Source organism: Pan paniscus, chromosome 1, assembly GCF_029289425.2.
Source record: "Pan paniscus chromosome 1, NHGRI_mPanPan1-v2.0_pri, whole genome shotgun sequence".
In the NCBI taxonomy this organism is placed as follows: domain Eukaryota; kingdom Metazoa; phylum Chordata; class Mammalia; order Primates; family Hominidae; genus Pan; species Pan paniscus.
This window is the reverse complement of record NC_073249.2, coordinates 24063148-24085164: the sequence shown is the minus strand read 5'-3', so window position 1 is coordinate 24085164 and position 22017 is coordinate 24063148. Positions and strand designations below refer to the sequence as shown.

At 51.0% G+C, this 22017-nt stretch overlaps 1 long non-coding RNA gene across 2 annotated transcripts; it reads right to left on the bottom strand.

Moving 5' to 3' along the window:
* Nucleotides 1-1055: 1055 nt before the first annotated feature.
* Nucleotides 1056-21059, bottom strand: LOC134729198 (uncharacterized). 2 transcript variants are annotated; one of them, XR_010110095.1, is made up of 4 exons: nucleotides 20258-21059; nucleotides 18270-18412; nucleotides 15428-15527; nucleotides 1056-1637 (listed from the first exon to the last, which is right to left on the bottom strand). It is a non-coding gene; the product is annotated as an uncharacterized LOC134729198 (long non-coding RNA). The 2 variants fall into 2 exon arrangements; XR_010110092.1 differs by lacking the exon at nucleotides 1056-1637 and adding an exon at nucleotides 10525-14763.
* Nucleotides 21060-22017: the final 958 nt, after the last annotated feature.

The following is a 22017-nucleotide window of genomic DNA, read 5'->3' as shown; positions in this document are numbered from 1 at the left end:
ACGTCCTGGGGAAAACTGCGTGCTAGAGAGCCGGTGAGCATATCTTAAGTTAGGCCCAAAGGGGACTGGGTGGGTTTCTTCCTCCAGCACCCCTGCTCTTCCCAAGAGGAGCCCCTTTCCTTCCCTGAGCTTCCACTTCCCAGGCTCCTGTTTTGACAGGATGCCTGGGTCTGATCACAGCCACAGGCCCGTTTTGGGCTGTGTTCCCCCTGGAGTGTATCGGCCAAGGAATTCCTGGAGCATTTGAAGAAAGGCCCCTTCCGAGGGGCAGTATTCCTCCTGTAATTAAAAGGTTGCATTTCAAAGACACTTTTAATGACCCCAAATGTTGTTGCCAGAAAGAAAATGCTACAGAAGACGTGACTGAGGGATTGCAGGGAGAGTGTTCAGCCCAGTGCTGGTGCAGATCCCCGTGAGGACACAGGAGCAGGGGGTTTTGTCATCTTGAGGACCCATAGCTGACCGATGTTCATGCACTCAGGAGCATGTGTGCCAGGCACCGGTCTAGTGGGAGAGTCAGAGGAGGTTGCAGCGGGCACAGAGTGGGCGTGCTGTGATGGAGGCCAGGCGCCTGCAGGGGAGGACATCCTTATCTATGGGACCTGGCAGGTAGAGGGGAAGGCACTCCCTAGGGAAGGGCCAGAACAGACCTTAGAAGGGTGTATACTTGGGATTTAGACAAAGGAGAAACCTCCTTTCCTCTCACTTCCCTCTCTCCTTGTTCTTCCCTCCCCGAGGGCCCCTCCTAACCCACTCCACTGCACAGCCTTCAGCTTGGCCAGAGTTCCTTCCCTACCAGGACTCACTGTCTCGCTGGGGCCTTGAACCCTCTCCCTCCCCAAATAAGGTGCTGGTCTGGAGCTGAGCACACACCACAGTGGCCAGTTATGGTCAGTCTGTCACTCTGTTCCTTCTCATCCGAGGACTCGGAAAGCATTCACTGTCACCGGGCTGCGATCCCAGAACAGCCGCTATTCAAAACATCTTTATAAGGTCTGATTCTGCCTCTGCCTCACCCCAGCCCCGCAGAATTCGACTTGGCTCTGGAAACATGATGGATTTTTATTCAGTGTTTTATTGGCCAAACACATATCTTCGGGATAAGATCTTCGGAAACCCACAGGGTTTGATGGAAATGCTCACAGCCTTCTTCCACACACATCTCTGTCATCGCTGGCTTCTGGACTTTTCATTACTTTAGCCTGGGATAATATTCATCCTTCGCTTCATCTGACCGAGACACAAGGAAAGTTTATACCTCAACCTATGCACGAAGCAGAGGAAGCTAAGTTTCAGGGATCTTTGTGAGGTTGTCCTGGATAAGGGTCCCGTGAGTCTCTCAGAAATTTGTCCTCCCAGAGTAAATTCAACCTGGGGACTTGTCATAGCTCTGTGGCCTCAAAAGCCTCTCATTCCCAGGCACTGTGACGGGAACACTGGGCTATTGTCTGACAGGGCTAGCTAGCGTGTGCACAGCTCTCGGCTGGGATCAGAGAGAAGTTTGCAGGCAGACCCAAGGTTTTAGAATCACAGAAATCTTCACATCTCTTCCCTTCCCAGGACCCTCCATCGTGGCTTCTGGCTGAGATTTTAGGAGAAGGATGCTCAGTCCAGTTGGTTTTCAGGTTGTGTCCACTCTGGTGAGAAAAGAGTCCGGCTTGGTGGGGGTGGGCAAAGGTTAACCCTCTCAGGGTCTGAACTTTGGGGTGGCCTCTGGGTTTCAGCGCCTCCCTCTCATTGAGTCCCAGGCTGCTGACCCCCCTGTCTGGATGTCCTCATGGTGCCTGGGGCATCCTGCCTTGGGTACCCACTATTTCTGCACCCCAAGGGCAAATTCTGTGTCTTACTTGGTGACCCAGGCGCCACCTTCAGAGTAGGAATTCTATAAAGACTCCCATAAAGCTGAATGAGGGAAGGACCCAGCAAAGGGTGGAAAGCTGAGACTGAGGAGCTGTGCTTGGGGAAAACCCCACATAACTGTGTTCTTTTCAGCCTCCCTATTTGCTTGGATCTCAGCTTAACACAATTTTGGGTTTCTTTTTTTTGTTTTGTTTTGTTTTTCTGAGACGGAGTCTTGCTCTGTCGCCCAGGCTGAAGGTCAGTGGCGCCATCTCAGCTCACTGCAACCTCCGCCTTCCGAGTTCAAGCGATTCTCCTGCCTCAGCCTCCAAAGTAGCTGGGACTACAGACGTGTGCCACCACAACTAGCTAATTTTTGTATTTTTAGGAGAGATGGGGTTTCGCCGTGTTGGTCAGGCTGGTCTCGAACTCCTGATCTCAAGTGATCCGCCCACCTCGGCCTCCTAAAGTGCTGGGATTACAGGCATGAGCCATTGCACCCAGCCACAATTTGTTATTGGAAAAAAAAAAAATTCCCACTCTTCACTACCTCAATTCAATCATAGGGCCACCTGTATCCTCTATGCCACTTCCTAGGCTGGGCATTCACCCGTCGAGCTTACAGGATGAGTCAGAACCCATCCTTGCTCTCCCGGAGCCTGAACTCTAGAGTGGGTTGGGAACAAGGAAAGGCAGGCGCCGACCGCCAACCATACGGGTGCGTATCTCAGCGCGGTCACGCCCTTCTTGCCCAGACCTGCCTCTGCTCTGTCCTCCTGGCCCCTGAGGAGCACCTGGGGCAGAGGAGGAGCCCCTAGGAACCTTCCATGATAGAGCACAGGAGTCTGCAAGCGGTTGATTTGGTCTCCTCTACCCGGCCCCTCCCTCTCTCTGGACCCTGCAATGTCGAGGTAGAGAGTGTTATTCCCATTTTACAGATGAGGACAATCAGATTCAAATAGGTCAGGTGACATGCCCACAGTCGCACAGTGGGAAGGTGGCAGAGCCAGGTCTCTGCCGCCTGGAAGGGAAGCCTGTGCTCTGCTCATTGGAGAGCACTGCCTCCCTCGACCACTGCCAAGCTTTGATGGCAAAGGAACAACAGAGCTCACGTGTCAGGGATTAGCAAGCAAGGTTGACAGGAGGAGGTGGCATTCCAGAAGGGCCTTGGAGTATGGGCAGGATTTTAGAAGACAGTAGAAAAGATGGGAAGGTTGACCTGGCAGGGGGCACAGAGAGAGCCAAGTCGGGGAAGCAGGATGGTGCAGGCCATGCCCCGCAGCAGCTGATGATCCAGGTTACCCAGGGGCAGCCCCTATGCCTCACACCTCCAGGCCCCCTCCAAGGCAGAACAAGCTCCTGACACATTTCTCATGATTCTCCAGAATTCCAGGGGGCGTCTTTTCCAGTTATCTAGGGCTATGACATTGTACCACACTGTGAGATAAATAAAATATGTGTAAGCATCAGCCACTGTTTCTTCTTCTTCTTCTTTTTTTTTTTTTTTTTTGAGACAGAGTCTCGCTCTGTTGCCCAGGCTGGAGTGCAATTGCGCGATCACAGCTCATTGCAACCTCCACCTCCCAGGTTCAAGCAGTCCTCCTGCCTCAGCCTCCCGAGTAGCTGGGACTACAGGCGAGCACCACCACACTCGGCTAATTTTTTTGTATTTTTAGTAAAGATGGGGTTTCACCATGTTGGCCAGGCTGGTCTTGAACTCCTGACTTCAAGTGATCTGCCGGCCTCGGCCTCCCAAAGGGTTGGGATTACAGGCATGAGCCACCGCACCCGGCTGCAACTGTTTCTTCTGATGAATGCAGCTGTGCCAGTTTCCAGGCAGCCTGTGCGAAGCTCTGCCAGCTCATCATCCTGCTGTCGCAGCCCTGGGGCTTCCTGTCAAGGGGAAGGTCACAGTGGCCCATGTAAACCCTCACTCTGCTCACACAGTTGTGAGCAGAGGAACTCTCCGAACTGCAATGTATATAACAATAAGTAAACTGCAAAGAGAAAAGGGAAAAAAGGAAATTGCTTTCCTGGCACATAACCAAAAAGTCTAGGGACAGATCTGGTGCTTCCGGCTCAACTTGACCAAGGGACTCATATGATATCACTGGAGCCACAGTCTCCTAGCCCTTGCCTCCACTTCTGCTGGAAGCTTGGTTTCATTGTCAGGCCGCAGCAGCTCGAGGACACAGCCAAACCATATCACCATCTTTTACCAAGGTGCACACAGCCCTTCAGAATCCTCCTCCCCTTCACTGGCCTCCTCCTCTGACCCTCTTCCTTCTGCTCACTCAGCTGTAGCCACAGTGGCCTCCGTGCTGTTGGATTCCACCTCAGGGCCTTTGCACATGCTGCCCTCATGACTGGAACACTTCCCCAACACTCCTGAGGCTCTCTCCCTCTCTTCTTCAGGTCTTGCCTTTGCAGTGAGGCCTTTCCTGACCACTCTGCTGAAAACTGCAACCCATTACCAGACCCAGTCCCTTTCCTTCCCTGCAGAGCACTTTCCACCACACACGTATGTCACTCCTTGTACACCCATCAGTCTGTCTGGGCTGGAAGAATAGCTCCTGCGGGACAGGGGTTTGTGTTTGTTTTGTTCGCAGCTGCATTCCCAGTCCTAGAGCAATGCTTGTGGGGCCTAGCAGGTGCTCGCTAAGTGCTCATGGATTGGCTGAGAGCTGAGTTGACTCCATAGGCTATGCCACAGAGTGGCCCTGGGCAGCTTGCTGTCCTTCCTTCACACGGACAGAGGCGGTTGTGGTTTGGTAAGACACCCTCTGAACAGCTAATGTGGGTAAAGAAGCATCTCCCTGTGGGCAATGGTAGCCATCTGGAGGCCCCTGTGTTTCAGCTCCCTGCTATGGAGGGCTGAGTCATTGACATGGTGGCCTTTTAGAGACACACCTTGCGAGACTCCTTTGTTAGGACAGAACAGTATCTCCTGGAATCTTTATTTAAATTTTTTAAAAAGTTTGTAAGAACCAGGCCTTCAGAAAACTTCAGACTGCCCTTCACTTTGTCCCCACTTGTCAGAGATGGTTTGGGAAGAAGACAAAAAAAGACACTGGGAAAGGAAACAGGGTCAGGCTACGGGGGCAGCGCGGGGGCCTGCCTGGATTCCTGCGTGTCAGCGCCATAGCGCCTTCTGAGAGTGGTACCCAGCTGGGTTAGGGACGCTCGGTCCAGCCATTCTGGGGTCCAAGAGCAGCAGCGCCCCCTAAAGCAGCCTGGGAGTGGATGCTTCCCAGTGCCAAGCGGGCTGCAAGTGTCTGCCCGCTGCCCACGCCCGCGCCCACCCCGCTTCGGGGTGCTCTCCCCAAATCTTGGCGCTATTTACCTGTGCCGGGCTCCGTTCGGCAGTAGTGCAGAGGCCCCTCTCCTGGGGAACTCGTGCACCACAAGAATTGGCGTTTGCAGGGGCCAGCAGCGGGGGCGGTGAAGCGGCAACAAAAAAAAACCCAGTCTGTGTCCTGGGGCCTCACCGTCTGGTGGGAAAGGCAGCGGTATAGATAGGGCTAAGGGCTGTGGTGGGTGAGGAGGGCACAGGACATGAAAATTATGGCGCCTTCTCCCGACCAGCTCGGGGGCCACCGGCAGACAGGTCACCCTCAGGACCCCAACTACCCTTCCAGCCCCAGGACACATTCTGGGTGAGGCCTTGATTTCCTTAATTAATACATAGAACATGCTTCTTACACCCATGTTCATAGCAGAATTATTCACAATAGCCAAAAGGGGGAAGCCACCCACGTGTCCCTCAGTGGGTGAATGGATGAACAAAACGTTGTATTTACATACAATGGAATATCACTCAGCCATTAAAGGGAGACCACGCCCCCACCTGCCACAACATGCACAAACTTTGAGAGCATAATTAAGTAAAAGAAACCAGACACAAAAGACAAATACTGTAGAATTCCACTTAAACGAGGTTCCTAGACTGGTCAAAATCATCAAGACAGAAAGTAAAATGGGAGTTGCCAGGGCCTGGGGGAAGGGAATGGGGCGTTACTATTTAACAGATACAGAGTTTCTGTTTGTGAAGATGAAAACGTTCTGGAGCTGGACGCGGTGGCTCACGCCTGTAATCCCAGCACTTTGGGAGGCAGAGGCGGGCGGATCACGAGGTCAGAAGATGGAGACCATCCTGGCTAACACGGTGAAACCCCATCTCTATTAAAAATACAAAAAAATAGCCGGGCATGGCGGCGGGCGCCTGTAGTCCCAGCTACTCGGGAGGCTGAGGCAGGAGAATCGCTTGAACCCAGGAGGTGGAGCTTGTAGTGAGTGGAGATCACGCCACTCACTCCAGCCTGGGTGACAGAATAAGACTCCATCTCAAAAAAAAAAAAAAAAAAAAAGAAAGAAAAAAAGAAAACATTCTGGAGAGGGATGGTGGTGATGGTTACACAACAGTGTGAATGTACTTAATGCCGCTGAACTGTACACTTAAAAATTGTTAAAGTAATAAATGTTGTGTATATTTACCACAATAAAAATGAAAAAAACTCATTTCAGGTGCTTAGGAAAATATGTGTTTGGGTGCATCTTATCTGCAGAATAATCCACTGGGCTGGACACTTCTAGATATTCATTTGGAGGAAGGGGCATAGCATCATGATCAAGAGCATCAGTTTTGGAGACTGTATTAATCTGTTCTCATGCTGCTAATAAAGACATACCTGAGACTGGATAATTTATAAAGGAAAGAGGTTTGATTGACTGACAGTGCCACGTGGCTGGGGAGGCTTCACAATCATGGTGGAAGGTGAATGAGGAGCAAAGTCACGTCTTACATGGTGGCAGGCAAGAGAGATCTTGTGTAGGGGAACTCCCATTTATAAAACCATCAGATCTCATGAGCCTTGTTCACTACCATGAGAACAGTATGGGGGAAATTGCCCCTATGATTCAATTATCTCCACCTGGCCCTGCCCTTGACAGGAGGGGATTATTACAATTCAAGGTGAGATTTGGGCGGGGACACAGCCAAACCATATCAGAGACATATTTCCTGGATTGAGAATCCCAGATTCTCATCTGGCAGCAGTGCGACTTTGGGCAAGTGAGTGCTTCTAGCTGCCACAGTGTCCTCATCCATAAAATGAGAATAATGACAGCACCTTCATGAATATGACTTGTTAGAGGTAAATAGGAATAATGCATTAAGCACTGGGCATGGCTTCTGACATGTAGCAAATCTCACAACAAATGTTAATGCTCACTAACTATTACATATTATGCACAAAAGAACACAGCACTCTACAGGAAGAGCAGTTACTAAAACCTGCACTCTTGAAAATGTGCCTCACAGTCTAACATTTGGATTAAACAGAACACCCATCAGAAGTTGGCAATGCTCCATCACACACAGTCATGTTTATTTGTTATAACAGGTGCCAGGATCAGTAGCTAAATTTGGTAGCAGTTGATGCTGCATCATTAGTTGATTCAACATATATTTACTGAGAACCTGTGCTGGGTATGAGAACACAGATGCAACAAGACAGAGCACCCCTGCCTCCGGGAATGTGTGTCCTCGTGGGAGAAAACAGAGATCAAACAAAAAGTGAACAACTCCTCACCTCTCTCCACTAGTGAGTAATAAGCAAACAAGGTTGCATCACAAAAATATCCACAAACGGGAGAGAATGTGACAAGAACACAGCTAAAACATAAAGATGGTCATTCCTGGAAGAGAATGTGGCTCAAGTCAGCTTAGCACAGATACCCTTAGCAGCAGGCCATCCTGAGGTTGGCTGGGCAGGGCACTCTCATAGCCACAAAAGCCTTCTCAGTGGAGGCTCACTCTGGTCATTCAGATCTGAGCTGAAATGTCATCTCCTAAGAGATCTTCCCTCAGCACCTGATCTGAAGTAGACCTCCTGGTACTCTCTGGACATTATCGTTGTTTTCTGCAATTAACATTGGTATCTGATGTTTGCTTGTTTATTACTGGCCTTTTCTCCACTAGAGTGAAAACTCTACAGAGAGAGGACTTAGCATCTCTTAGGAGCTCAGGATGCCTGAATCATGAGCTCCAGGAATCTGCATTTAATAAATGCCCACAGAGATTCAGAAAGGCACTTGCGTTCAGGCTCCATTGCCTTCAAAGACCAGTCTGTCAACTGCCTGACATTTCTCCACTTGTGATTCACACACTGGTGACTCAGCCACCCATTCGACCAGGGTGATAGAGAAGTCAGAGAAATGCCAGAACTGTTGTTCAACACAGGCTGGCTGCTCCTGTCACCTCTCCCACGCCACCCACCCCTTATGTCTAGTCTCAGAAAACCAGAACCAGGGTGACAATTGCCCCCAGAGTCCACAGTGAATCAGAAGAGCTCTTTAAACAAAAGAATCACTCAGAACGATTGTTAATTTTGAGTGTTGTTCTAAAACACAAGAAAGGGGAGACGTGTGTTTCCCCATTAAAGCTAATCAATCCATTTGTAGATGGATGATGACAGGGAAAGGGAGGAGGAGTTAAACTATCTTAAAAGGGTCAGGAGCAGTGGCTCACACCTGTAATCCCAGCAATTTGGGAGGCTGAGATGGGAGAATGGCTTAAGCCCAGGAGTTCAAGACCAGCCTAGGTAACATAGTGAGACCTCATATGTACGAAAAAATAGAGAAATAAAAATTAGTACATCTATAGTCCTAGCTACTCAGAAGGCTGAGGTGGGAGGATCACTTGAGCCTGGAAGGTTGAGGCTGCAGTGAGCCATGGTCACACCAGTGAACTCTCAGCCTAGGTGACAGAGCAAAACTCTACCCCCCCAAAAAAAATAAATAAAGCATCTTAAAAGGAATTGCCCATTCATGTAGATGTTCAAGGGATGCAGGATAGCCAGAACAATCCTGAAAAAGAACGAAGTTGGAGGACTCACACTTTCTGATTTCAAACCTTACTGCAAAGCTACAGTAATCAAGACGGTGTGATCTTAGCATTAGAATAGAGATATAGGCCGGACGTGGTGGCTCACGCCTGTAATCCCAGCACTTTGGGAGGCCGAGGCGGGCGGATCACGAGGTCAGCAGATCGCGACCATCGTGGCTAACACGATGAAACCCCGTCTCTACTAAAAATACAAGAAATTAGCCGGGTGTGGTGGCAGGCGCCTGTAGTCCCAGCTACTCCGGAGGCTGAGGCAGGAGAATGGCGTGAACCGGCGGGGCGGAGCCTGCAGTGAGCCGAGATCGCGCCACTGCACTCCAACCTGGGCGACAGCAAGACTCCGTCTCAAAAAAAATAGAGATATATAGATAAATGGAATGGAACTGAGAGTTCAGAAGCACATTCTCACATTTACAGCCAATTAATTCTTGACAAGGATGCCAAGACAATTTTCAATAAATGGCGCTGGGACAACTTAGACATCCACGCATAAAAGAATGAAGTTGGAACACTGCCTCACCTCATACACAAAAATTAAAAATGGATCAAAGACTTAAATATAAGAAGTAAAATTATACACTTCTGTGATGGTTAATATTGAGTGTCAACTTGATTGGATTAAAGGATGCAAAGTATTGATCCTGGGTGTGTCTGTGAGGGTGCTGCCAAAGGAGATTAACATTTGAGTCAGTGGGCTGGGAAAGGCAGACCCACCCTCAATCTGAGTGTGCACCATCTAGTCAGCTGCCAGTGTGGCTAGGATATAAAGCAGGCAGAAAACGTGAAAAGACTAGACAGGCCTAGCCTCCCAGCCTACATCTTTCTCCCATGCTGGATGCTTCCTGCCCTCGAACATTGGACTCCAAGTTCTTCAGTTTTGGGACTTGGACCAGCTCTCCTTGCTCCTCAGCTTGCAGATGGCCTATTGTGGGACCTTATGATCATGTGAGCTAATGCTTAATAAGCTCCTATAGATATAGATATAGATATAGATATAGATATAGATATAGATATCTCCTATTAGTTCTGTCCCTCTAGAGAACTCTGACTAATACAACTTCTTTGCAGAAAATATAGTCATACATTTTTTTACTGATACATAATAATTGTACATATTTATGGGGTACATGTGATATTTTGGCACATGCCTACAATGTGTAATGATCAAATCAGAGTAACTGGAATATCCATCATCTCAAAGGTTCATCGATTCTTTGTGTTGGGAACTTTTCACATATCCCTGTCTATTTTGAAATGTATAATAAATTATTAACTATAGTCACCCTGCTGTGCTATCGAACACTAGAACTTATTCCTTCTGTCTAACTGTATGTTTGTACCCAGTAGCTCAACCTCTCTTCATCCCACCCCCTTTCCCAGCCTCTGGTAACTATCATTCTACTCTCTACCTCCGTGAGACATGAGATCAACTTCTTTAGCTCCCACATATGAGTGAGAGGACATTTGTAGTTCTGTGTCTGGTTTATTTCACTAACACAATGATCTCTAGGTCCCTCCATGTTGCTGCAAATAACAGAATTTTATTCTTTTTTATGGCTATCTAATACTCCATTGTGTATATATATACCACAGTTTTTAATTCATTCATCTGTTGATGGACTTTTAGCTTGATTCCGTATCTCGGCTATTGTGAATAGACAAGGGTGGTGCAGGTATTCCTTTAATATATTGATTTCCTTTTCTTTGAATAAATACCCAGTAGTGGGATTGCTGGATTGTACGGTAATTCTATTTTTAGTTGTTAAGAAACTCCCATACTGTTTTCCACAATGGCTAAACTAATTTATTTCCCCACCAATAGCATCTAAGAGTTCTCTTTTCTCAACATTATAGACATAAATTTTGACATCAAGGTAGGCAATGGTTTTTAAAACATGACACCAAAAGTACAAGCAACCAAAGGAAAAACATGGATAAATTGGGCTTCGTTCAAATTAAAAACTTTTGTGTTTTAAAAGACACTATTAAGCCAGTGAAAAAACAACCCACAGAATGGAGAAAAGTTTTGTAAATCATACGCCTAAGAGACTTGTCTCTAGCATATATGAAGAACTCTCACAAACCAATAATAAAAATATAAATATTTTGGCTGGGCGTGGTGGCTCACGCCTGTAATCCCAGCACTTTGGGAGGCAGAGGCGGGCGGATCACGAGGTCAGGAGATCGAGACCATCCTGGCTAACACAGTGAAACCCCGTCTCTACTAAAAATACAAAAAATTAGCCGGGCGTGGTGGCAGGCGCCTGTAGTCCCAGCTACTCGGGAGGCTGAGGCAGGAGAACGGCGTGAACCCAGGAGGCGGAGCTTGCAGTGAGCCGAGGTTGCACCACTGTACTCCAGCCTGGGCAACAAAGCGAGACTCCGTCTCAAAAATAATAATAATAAAAATAAATAAATATTCTAATTTAAAACGGGCAAGGGATCTGAATAGACGTTTCTTAAGGAAGATACACAAATGGTCAATGAGTACATGAAAAGCTGCTGAACACCGTTAGCCATCAGGCAAATGCAAATCAAAACCATGAGATACCACTTCACAGGCATTAGGATGGCCACAGTCAAAAAGACAGATAGTAATGAGTGTGGGTGAGGACGTGGAGAAAGTGCAACCCTCACACTTTACAGGGAAGATTGTGAAATAGCACAGCCACTTTGGAAAACAGCTTGCCAGTTCCTCCAAAAGTGACATAGAGTTACCATATGACTAATATGACTGCTAGGTATATAGAGCAACAAAAACATATGTCCACACAGAAACCTGTATAGGAATTTCATAGCAGCATTTTGTATGGACTGTGTAATAGTCAAGAAATGAAAACAACCCATGTATTATTCAGTTGAGCAGCTGGTGAATGGATACACAAAATGTGGCCTAGTATATCCACACAATGGAATGTTATCTGACCGTAAGAAGGAATGCTACTTGTTACAAGGATGAGCCTTGAAATATGCTAAGTGAAAGAAGCTAGCCACAAAAGACCACATAGTATAGGGTTCCCTTAATATGAAACGTCCAGAATAGGCAAATCTATAGAGGCAGACAGTAGATTAGTGGCTGCCTAGGGGTGGGAGTGGGTCAGGAGGCAGGAATGAGGAGTGAGTGGTAATGCACACAGGGTTTCTTTTTGGAGTGATGAAAATGTGCTACAAAATCAGTTGTAAGGCTGGGCATGGTGGCTCACACCTGTAATCCCAGCACTTTGGGAGGTCGAGGTGGGCAGATCACGAGGTCAAGAGATTGAGACCATCCTGACCAACATGGTGAAACCCCATCTCTACTAAAAATACAAAAATTAGCTGGGCATGGTGGTGGGTGCCTGTAGTCCCAGCTACTCGGGAGGCTGAGGCAGGAGAATGGCATGAACCTGGGAGGCGGAGCTTGCAGTGAGCCGAGATCGCGCCACTGCACTCCAGGCTGGGCAACAGAGCGAGACTCCGTCTCAAAAAAAAAAAAAAGAAAAGAAAAATAATCGGTTGTGGAGGTGGTCACCTAACCCAATGAATGTGCTAAAAGCCATTGAATTCTACATTTTAAATGATCGACTTGTATGATATGTGAATTATATCTCAATAAAGCTTTTTGTTGTTGTTGTTAAAAAGGAATTATTCACCAAGATGGGAGTAGGGAGACCATGCAGGAAGAAAGACCAATAAGGAGGTGACTGCAGCTGCTGAGGGTGGGAATGGGGAAGGTCGGAGCCACCACTGTGGCAGTGAATGGGACCTGGATCTGGAGATGAGGTGGAGCCCACAGGACTGAGTCACTGGCTGAGTGAGTGAGTGTGTGTGTGTGTGTGTGTGTTGGGGGAAGGGGATTAATAACAGCTCATTTTTACTGAGCGCTATCTGTATGGCCACTTCTAATGGAATATCTCATTGTTTCCTCACTAGAAGTCTATAAGAGGAGCGCTGATGCTATCTGGGAAACTAAGGCACAGAGAGGCTCAGGAACTTGCTAGGATCACACAGGAGGTGGTAGAGCCAGGATTTGAGTCTGGTGGTTGACTCCAAAGCCTGCATTCCTCTGACCCCAGGGCTTCTGGGCTGGGTGTTTAGGAGGTGACATTACCCTCCGAGTAGAGGATACTGAAGGAGGGACAGGGATGTGGGGGAAAGGGGACCAGTTCAGTTTGGGACACAATGGAGTTGAGACGCCTCTGGATGTCCAGTCACAATTCCTACAATGAGTTATATGAATCAGGAACTTTACGGAGAGGAAGCCTAGAAACAACAGATTTCCGAGGCCTGGGCACATATCTGTTCTCCTCGGGAGTGGACAAGCTCAGGTACAAGGGTCTGTTTGGGAGAGAAGAGGCTCAAGGATGAGGACCTAAGGTCCTTGCTACTGAAGAAGGGAGCCCGAGGACAGGACCCAGCCACGGAGGCGGAGAGCAGTCCCAGGGTAAAGGCAAGGCGGGTGGGAGCCCCGGAGCTGAGCATGGCCAAGCGAAAGGTGCAGGACCTCAGCGATCCGTAGGGTGAGGACTGAGAGGATCCACTCTGTTTAGCCACAGAGCTGAACAGGCACAGTCAGATTATCCCAGGGGGAGGAACGAATGAGGGTGAAGAAGAGGTGACAGGGAGGCCAATCTGGATTTTCCCACAGAAGGAAATCCCTTTTCAGGCCCCTGGTGGCGAAAGGAGGAGCAGAGGGAGCATCTCCAAGAGTCCTCGGCAGCTGCCTCTGGTACCACCCACCCCACCCCAGGCCTCTGTCGGTGTCTGTGGTCTGGGGGCTCCCGGGGCCGTCCTCCCTGCAGCCTAGGGTGCAGACAGCCACCACCTGCCACCCAGATCAGCAGTCATGTAAGGGCTTCTGTTGAACTGGTTTAGGAGCATAACTATAGTTGGCTGAGGTCTGGGGATTTTTTTTAAGCTACAGAGTATTTTACGGGGTTTTGCCAAAGGTTGCATTCTGCTCAGAAACCCAGCCTGTCCCAACTATTCTTTCTTGCCATGCTTCAGGAAAATCTAATCTACTGTAAAAGCAGCAACCTTAACCTCGGGTTAAGGTCCCTCAGCTGCCTTAACCCCTGCAAGCTCCTCTCCTTTGCAGCCACCTCCTGACACCTCATATGACACTGCCCACCCCACAGGGCCTTTGCCCATCATTTCCTCTAGATAAACAATTACTGAATGAATGAATCATCCACCAGCCAGCTCCCCCTGCCAAGAGCAAGGAAGCATCAAGGCCCCTCCCCTCTGTCACCCACACCTCTCACTGTTACCCCAACAAGGGTGCCACCCAAGGTTTCTAGTTCGAGAAAAAAACTTCCCAGACTCGCATTGCTAATCACACCTACTGAGTATAAGTAAAAGCAAGTGTGGCTCTCCCCGACCAGCGGGGGACGGTGGGGAAGGGGTCTTTCCTGCACAGCTGGCAGATAGGCACCCCTGGCTGCTGTCTTGCCTGGGCTGTGGAGGTAATTTCATTTCTCCTGCAGCCTCTTCTCTCCGTGTCCAGCTGTCCTTGCCTGTTTGATGCAGGACAGCACAGGGAGCTTGCTGCTCCTGCCTGGAGCTAGCTGGAAGGATGAGGTGGCTTTGGAAGGATTTGGAGGACCTACTCCCCACTTCATCCTCATCCACGGTTCCTCTCCATCCAGGTTTGCTGATGTTTACCGGAGTCTGGAGGGCAGGCAAGGGGCAGAGCGGCAGCTGGCCAAGGCCCAGAGGGGTTGCAAGGTCACATAGAGGACCTTGGGCTTCACTGCACAGCTTCAAACATATTAAAACCCTGAAGGTCCGAAGATATATGAAACAATCCCCTAAAAATGAAACTGCCCAGGGGAGCCCTCTTTGTAGCTCACCTGCCCCTGCCGCCTTTCTCGTATTTCTTGAGGCTGTGTGCTCTGCTCTCTGGGACCAGATGGCCCGCTGGAGACTTCTGGCAAATGCCCCAGCTCCTCTGCCCAGACGATGCTGCAACCTCCACTCCCTGCCTGCCCACGGCCAGGCCAGGTTGCAGTGTCTCGAGCCTGCTGGGCTCTCAGACCAGGCTAGAAGAGTCCACCGGGTAAATTGTTTTGTCCCAAAGCCAGAGATGTCAGGAGGATTCTGTGCCCCCTCTGCCCCGCCCCATCGCCTGAAGGAGCAGCACAGCTTCATTTTATAAAACCAGGATACAGAACGGCCTGGCCCCAAGCCACCCTGGACCCAGCAGACCAGTCCTGCCCCTGTCCCCTCAGCCCCTTTGTCAGGACTGGTGAGGGCCAGGGAGGGGGCTGGCAACTCTTCAGGAGCAGCCAAGGAGCACAGCTGCTGGGATGTGGGGGTCTAGTCACCTAAAGCATGACAGAATATCTGGTGACTTGGGGACCTACCTACTTGTCGGGAGCAGCAGCTCAAGGGCACGAGAAGGTGTTGAGGGAAGGAGGGTCAAGGTGGCTGGGGCTGGAAAGCCTGGATGACTGGCCATGGGGCCACATCACTCATCTCCCAGGACCTCCTTCAACATCCAGACAACAGGAGCACTGCCCCTGCCCTGCCACCCCATGGCCTGCCTCAGGGGGCCTGGAGCCCGGGGCCACCTCCCTCTTCTGACCCTGCCTGCGCAGCTCGCCTTCCCCGCTCTCTCCAACCCACAGCCGCTGCTGTCCCAGGCCCCGTGGTGATGGGAACAGCCTCTCCCATATCCCCCTCATGCAATAAAAGCCCATTTACCTGCAGACCAGCTCAATCCAGCTCCAGATTCCCAGGGAAGAAACTGAACAGCCCACCCTGGATGGGCTCATGCTCATCTGGGTGGAGGGTCTCATTGAACCTGGAGCAGTGACACAGACCAGCGAGGGAGGGTCTCATTGGGCAATGGTGGAGGACTGCTCTGGCTAAGGGCTTTGCTGTGGACTAGAAAGATGCTCCCAAAATGTGTTCACCTCAGATGCTGCGACCATCCCTATAAGCTTTATAAAATGAACCCGGGAAGTAGGGAGGGGGGAAGGAAAATAAACCCAGCTGGCAGCACATCCAGCGTTCGGCACGAGGCCAGCCCGCTCCCAGACCCGCTTCCTCAGAGGTGTTTGCCTATTGCCCTAAAATCACGTAGACCCCGTGACAAGATTAAAGTTCCCCGTCACTGTTCTATAGATAACAACTTGAACACTATAAAATGGTAAGTTTTCCATTTGAGATATTCTTTCAGGTTCTTGCATACCAGTGACACTACTGATGTCAGCTGGTCTCAAGGACCCCACGGGAACAGACTCACAAAGAATGGAGTTTCCACCTCCTGGTGGCTTCATTCCCCTCACTCCACCCAATCAAAGACCCCAGTCTCCCAACCCCTCACCCTCCACGATCCCCTTAAAAATCCCAGCCCAGAACTCCTCAGGGAGATGAATTTCAGGGCTTCCTCCCATCTCCTGGCTTGGTGCCCTGCTATTATTTCCCTGCTGTTTCGATGTAATTGGCCTGTTACTGCACAGCGGGCGTGCAAACCTGTCAGTCCTAGAGCAATGCCATCTTACAGAGGGGGATTTCAGGAGGAAGCACAGGCGTGGGGAGAAAAGCAGTGAGTCTGAACAGCCCCTGCCGCGTGGAGTGTCTGGTGGGATCATGCTCTGCAGAGGCCCAGCTGGAGGCGTGGATCTGGGAGCCATCAGTAACCAGGTGGGGAGTGAGGTCATGGGGGTGCAGGTCACCCCGAGGAAGAGAGATGAAGAGGCTGAAGAAGAGGCAGAAAGAAGCATCAGCAGCTGAGAACACAGTGGAAGGGGGCGGAGCAGGAGCAGTCAGGGAGGCAGGAGGAAAACAGGCAAAACAGCCTCCCAGGGAAGAGGAGGGAGGGGAGGGGAGAGGTGCACAGGGCCTGGTGCTGCTCAGAGGCCAAGTAGGATAAAGCCTGTGAGGGGACAGGGCTGAAGGAGCAGTTCTCAGAAAGGCCCCTGAGAGGGGTGGGCTGAATCTGTAGAAGCAAGTGGGAGATTTTCAGGTGGAGAATCAGGCAGCCAGGTCTGCAGGATGAGAATGCATCCTGTGCAAAGACCCCAAGGAAGCAGAAGGCCTCTGGGCAACTTCCAGGGACAAGGAGTTGGCACAGGGTGTGGCGGTGGGGAGTGGTAGTGGGTGTGGCAGGTGAGACACTGAAGAGGTAAAAAAGAACCACACCCAAAATGCTCACTTCACTGCTGAGCTGAGCACACCTTATTCTGTAGACTGGAACTGCAGCCCCAGGGCCAAATCTGACCTGACACCTGTTTTTGTGAATAAAGTTTTATTGGAACACAGCCCTGCCTGTTCATTTGCATACTGCCTGTGGCTCTTTTCACCCCATGATGACCTTATGGCCTGAAAACATTTATAAGTGGCCCTTTAAAGAGAAGGGTTGCCCACCCCTGCTGCAGACAACGTTTCACCACTGAGCCACTCTGAGAGGTGAACGAGAAGATCAGACCTCACTGGCTGCAGTGGAGGCAGTGCTGGAGGGCAGGAGGCTGGAGGCAGGGGGCCAGGGACCCGGCATTGCTGTCATCCTGGCGACAGCTGATGCCAACCTGAATTCAGCCAGTCAGGATTGAGGGCACTTCACGTTCCAGGGAGAGCAAATAAAATCCTTTGGTTAGGCCAGGTGTGGTGGCTCATGCCTGTAATCCCAGCACTTTGGGAGGCCGAGGCGGGCAGATTACCTGAGGTCAGAAGTTCAAGACCAGCCTGGCCAACATGGTGAAACCCTGTCTCTACTAAAAATACAAAAATTAGCCAGGCATGGTGGCAGACACCTGTAATTCCAGCTACTCAGGAGGCTGAGGCAGGAGAATAGCTTGAACCTGGGGGGTGGAGGTTATAGTAAGCCAAGATCACGCCACTCCACTTCAGCCTAGGCAACAAGAGCAAGACTCTGTCTCAATAAATAAATAAACTTTGGTTAGCGCTGGCTACCTGAAGTACTGGGTTGAGAAAAACCCCGAGCATGCAGCTTGGCTCAGCAAGAGTTCACTGCATCATTAACGTCACATAGAAAAGGGACCGGGAGCGGGTAGCACAAGACTACGTAATTTTTTCCCAATTTACAATATCTATTTCCGTTTATCGTTGAAAACTAAAGCTTGGCCACTGGGATTTCTCCTCTGCTGAAAGATACTTTAAAAATTCATCTTGGGATTTGCTCACGTCTGAAATCTCTAGAATCCCCTGGAGACTCTTAATGGCAGGACCTGGGAGGCTTGTCTGGGCTTATACGCAGACAAAGGCCTCTGCCTGCAAGTCAGTCCTGCATTCCAAAGAAGGAAATGAGGGGCGCTGGGGTCTGACCTCACACAAGGGCTGCAGGGTTCAGCTGCAGAGGGAGGCTGGGCTTCTGAGGCCACTTGCGCTGCAGACTCCAGGAGCCAGGGCTGGGCTTTGACTGGCAGAGTCCGAGCAGAGGAAGCTTGCCGGACCCCAGGAGAGCTGCCACCTGGACAGAGCTGGCCAGAGGCCTGTGCATGGGCCACAAGGAAAGAAGGCACAACCTAACGTAAGCCCAAGGAACCTGGCAAGCACCTGTGTAGCCTCTGTAAGTGCTTACCCAGAGAAGCAGGAGCACGGCGATCTGGGTGTTTGGTGACACTTCCATCTGAGAGCAGGGCCCAGGTGGAAGAGGCAGCTGGATGCAGGTTAGTGGGGCCGGTTCCACGGACATTTGGGGCTGGGTGGGACAGGAAGTGGGATCTAAAAAAACAGTGTGACCATGCGCAGTTAGCCAGGGCTAGGGAAGGAAATACAAAGCCTTTTACAAAGTTTTTTTCTGGGTGAGCAAAATGGGCACAGCAGGGTGCTCCTGTCCCATTGACAGCCTGGTGATGCAGGCAGGGCTATGGGCTGGGGCCTGGGGCTATGAACCACGTAGGACTCCAGCATCAGATGTCTTTTCCTGATCCACAGTGCCATGAGACGTCTTTGGTTGAGCGCCTGCCAGATGGCTATGAAACGAGCTGTCTGTGCACAAGAAACGAGGTGAGAGGAATGCGCCTTCCCCCAACCTGGAAGGACAGACAGGACTTTGTGCTCCTCCACCAGGCTCCCAGAGTGGGAAGGAAGGATGGGCTTGGGAGCTGATTCTCTGTGCTTCAGGGGCTGCCCAGGCAAGAAGGAACCAACTCCCACAGCCAGACCAGAGAGAAATCACTTGAGTTGCCCAAGGCCCAGCAGGAAGGGGGCCTTGGGCTTGGGGTCCTCCGATAGGAAACGCCTGCCTCCTGCGCAGGCAGCCAGACTGCCCACAGCCCGTGGCGTGGGCCCTGGAAGAGCCACAGAGCTCCCCCATCTCAAGAGCCCTGAAGGGGTCCCTGGGCACAGTCTGGCCACCCAGGAGGACCCCGTGGGGACATCTCTGAGCCCCTGGACGGGGGGGACACTGTTCAGGGAACAGAGGAGCCGCAGTGAGTGCCCTGGATTAAGCCAAGGCCGACGCAGTGCTCCTGTTCCCCCAAAAAGCCTCGGGACTCCCACATGAGCCCATGCGTTACCGGAAAGGGGTCCGGATCCACACCCTAAGAGAGGATTCTAGGATCTCGCTCAAGAAAGAATTCAGGGCGAGTCCGTAGAGTAAAGTGAAAGCAAGTTTATTAAGGAAGTGAAGGGGCCGGGCGCGGTGGCTCACACCTGGAATCCCAGCACCTTGGGAGGCTGAGGCGGGTGGATCACCTGAGGTCAGGAGTTCGAGACCAGCCTGCCCAACATGGTGAAACCCCATCTCTACCAAAAATACAAAAAATTAGCCAGGCATGGTGATGGGCACCTGTAATCCCAGCTACTCAGGAGGCTGAGGCAGGAGAATCGCTTAAACCCAGGAGGAGGAGGTTGCAGTGAGCCGAGATCGCACCACTGCACTCCAGCCTGGGCAACAAGAGCGAAACTCTATCAAAAAAAAAAAAAAAAAGAAAAAAAGAAAGAAAAAAGAAAGGAAGGAAGAAAAGAATGGCTACCCCATAGACAGGGCAGCCCTGAGGGCTGCTGGTTGCCCACTTTTATGGTTATTTCTTGATGATATGCTAAACCAGGGGTGGATTATTCGTGCCTCCCCTTTTTAGACCATATAGGGCAACTTCCTGACATTGCTATGGCATTTGTAAACTGTCACGGTGCTGGTGGGAGTGTAGCAGTGAGGATGACCAGAGGTCACTCTCATGGCCATCTTGGTTTTGGTGAGTTTTGGCCAGTTTCTTTACTGCAACCTGTTTTATCAGCAAGGTCTTTATGACCTGTATCTTGTGCCGACCTCCTATCTCGTGCCGACCTCCTATCTCATCCTGTGACTTCCTTAACCATCTAGGAATGCAGCCCAGTAGGTCTCAGCCTCATTTTCCCCAGCCCCTATACAAGATGGAGTTGCTCTGGTTCACACGCCTCTGACACATGCAGTGAGGACCCCTCCCCGCCCAGGAACCCAGTGGATGATTCCTCTCAGGAGGTGCAGCTGGGAATTAATTTAATTTAATCTAGAGAAATGATGTTTGTTTCATGTTCAAATGTTCTGGAGAGGTTACACCAGTGACAGAGACCCTCTGAACTTACACACACAAAAGGCAACTCATTAGCAGGAAGATGAGAAAGCAGAAAGCGTCTCAAGACAGGAAGCTCGGCTTGGTGTCACCCAAATGTGTCTCCCCTTGACAAATCATCTCCCATGATCTGCTGGTCCCCGGGGAGGACAGGCAAGAGGCGGTGATGGGCTGTCAATGTGCATCTCGGCGTGTGGCAGTTGACAGGGCACCTTCATAGGTTTCTTCTCTGCAACTTCACTGCCACCCCCTCAGAAACTGAGACCCATCGGCGGCCGGCCTGAGGCACCCGCAGCTGCAGAGAGCCGGGCACATCCAGGGCCTTGGGTGTGTCTCTCCTCCACTGTGGTGGAGGCTCCCCTCCACTGTGCCAAGCCCAGGGGGGCTGGCAGTCCCCGTGGGTGTGGCCCAGAAAGACTGGCAGTGTCTGTCCCAGACCTCAGGGCCACAGTCACCAGATAAGCACCCACTGCACTCAAGGCCTCTCTGATCAAGTCCCACGACCAGGCTCTCCAAGTCCTGACACCGCGGAGACCCCCAAAAGAGGAGGATGGAGCAGAGGGCAAGGCTCTCAGCTCCGCGGACTCACACCCAGCTGCAGAGGCAGGGGGAGCCGCCCTTTCTGTGGCCGGGGAAATTGAGGTCACTTCCTGTCTCGCTTCCCTCTCTCTGTGCCGGCTGCATCCTTCAGAAGGGGGGTGGGTGGCTGCAGGGCAGCGCCAGGCAAGGCTGCAGAGAAGCTGGTGCTCCCTGTGTCTAGGATGAAGAACAGAGCAGGGGGCTCCTCGGCGGTGTCCCTTCACCTCTCTTCCTGCTCCTCGATTCTCTCCACCCCCACCACCAGCCCAGGTGGAGGCTCTCGGTGATGAAGGTGCTGGCAGTGAGGGGCCTGCAGAGTCCGCATCTCTCTGCAGCTCAAGGGGCTCTCGGAGGCCACTGGGAGCTGGAGAGGGAGGAGGTCAGAGGCCTACAACTGGTTTTCCTGCTTGGAGAAAGAACAGATAGGAGCTTTCTAGGGCTGCGGCTCCATAAATAGCTCTAACTGTCCCTTCTCTCTCTTTTATGTTCTTTCAAACATGAAGAAAGAAACAAGCTCTAGCAAGGAACTCAAGTTAGACCGGCAAGTATTTGCCAAAGGTTAAGGGGCCAGAAAGCCAGAAGGTGGACACAACCTTAGGGACCCTGGGCCATGAGCCGTGAGACCTCTAGGATCAGCAGGGCCCAACAGGGCCACGCAGGAAGCCCTAGCTTCAAAGCCACAGGCACTGGGGAGTGGGTGGGGGCTCCCCAAAAACCACACACTGCTCCCCAAACTCCTTTTAGAAGTGCCCCGGAAGACCTGGACCTGGCTGTGCACAAAAGCACCATGCTCTCCTCTGACCAGATCCCTTGGATGAGGTCCTTAAAGACCCCTGGAGCTCAGTTTCCTCATCAGTAACTGGAGAGGTTTGCACCAGGTGGTCCTTGAGGGGCTCCCCCCAGCTCTGAGCCCACGATGGTGCATTTCACCCCCTGGACTGTGTCTGAAAACTTGAGAAGGAGTAGGGAATAGGACAGATGCGAACTGAGCTTCTTGATGGGGTCCCGTACCTACCCCATATTTACTGCACTAGAAGCAGGGCCTGGAATCCACACTTCAACAAGCTCACACTAAAATGGGAGACCATGCCACGCTGGCCTTTCTGGGGCTCCTCAGCCACGTTTTTGCACCTGCTGTTCTCTCTGTCTCCATTATTTCCCCTAGATCTGCACTGCTGTGTCCCTGATTTCACT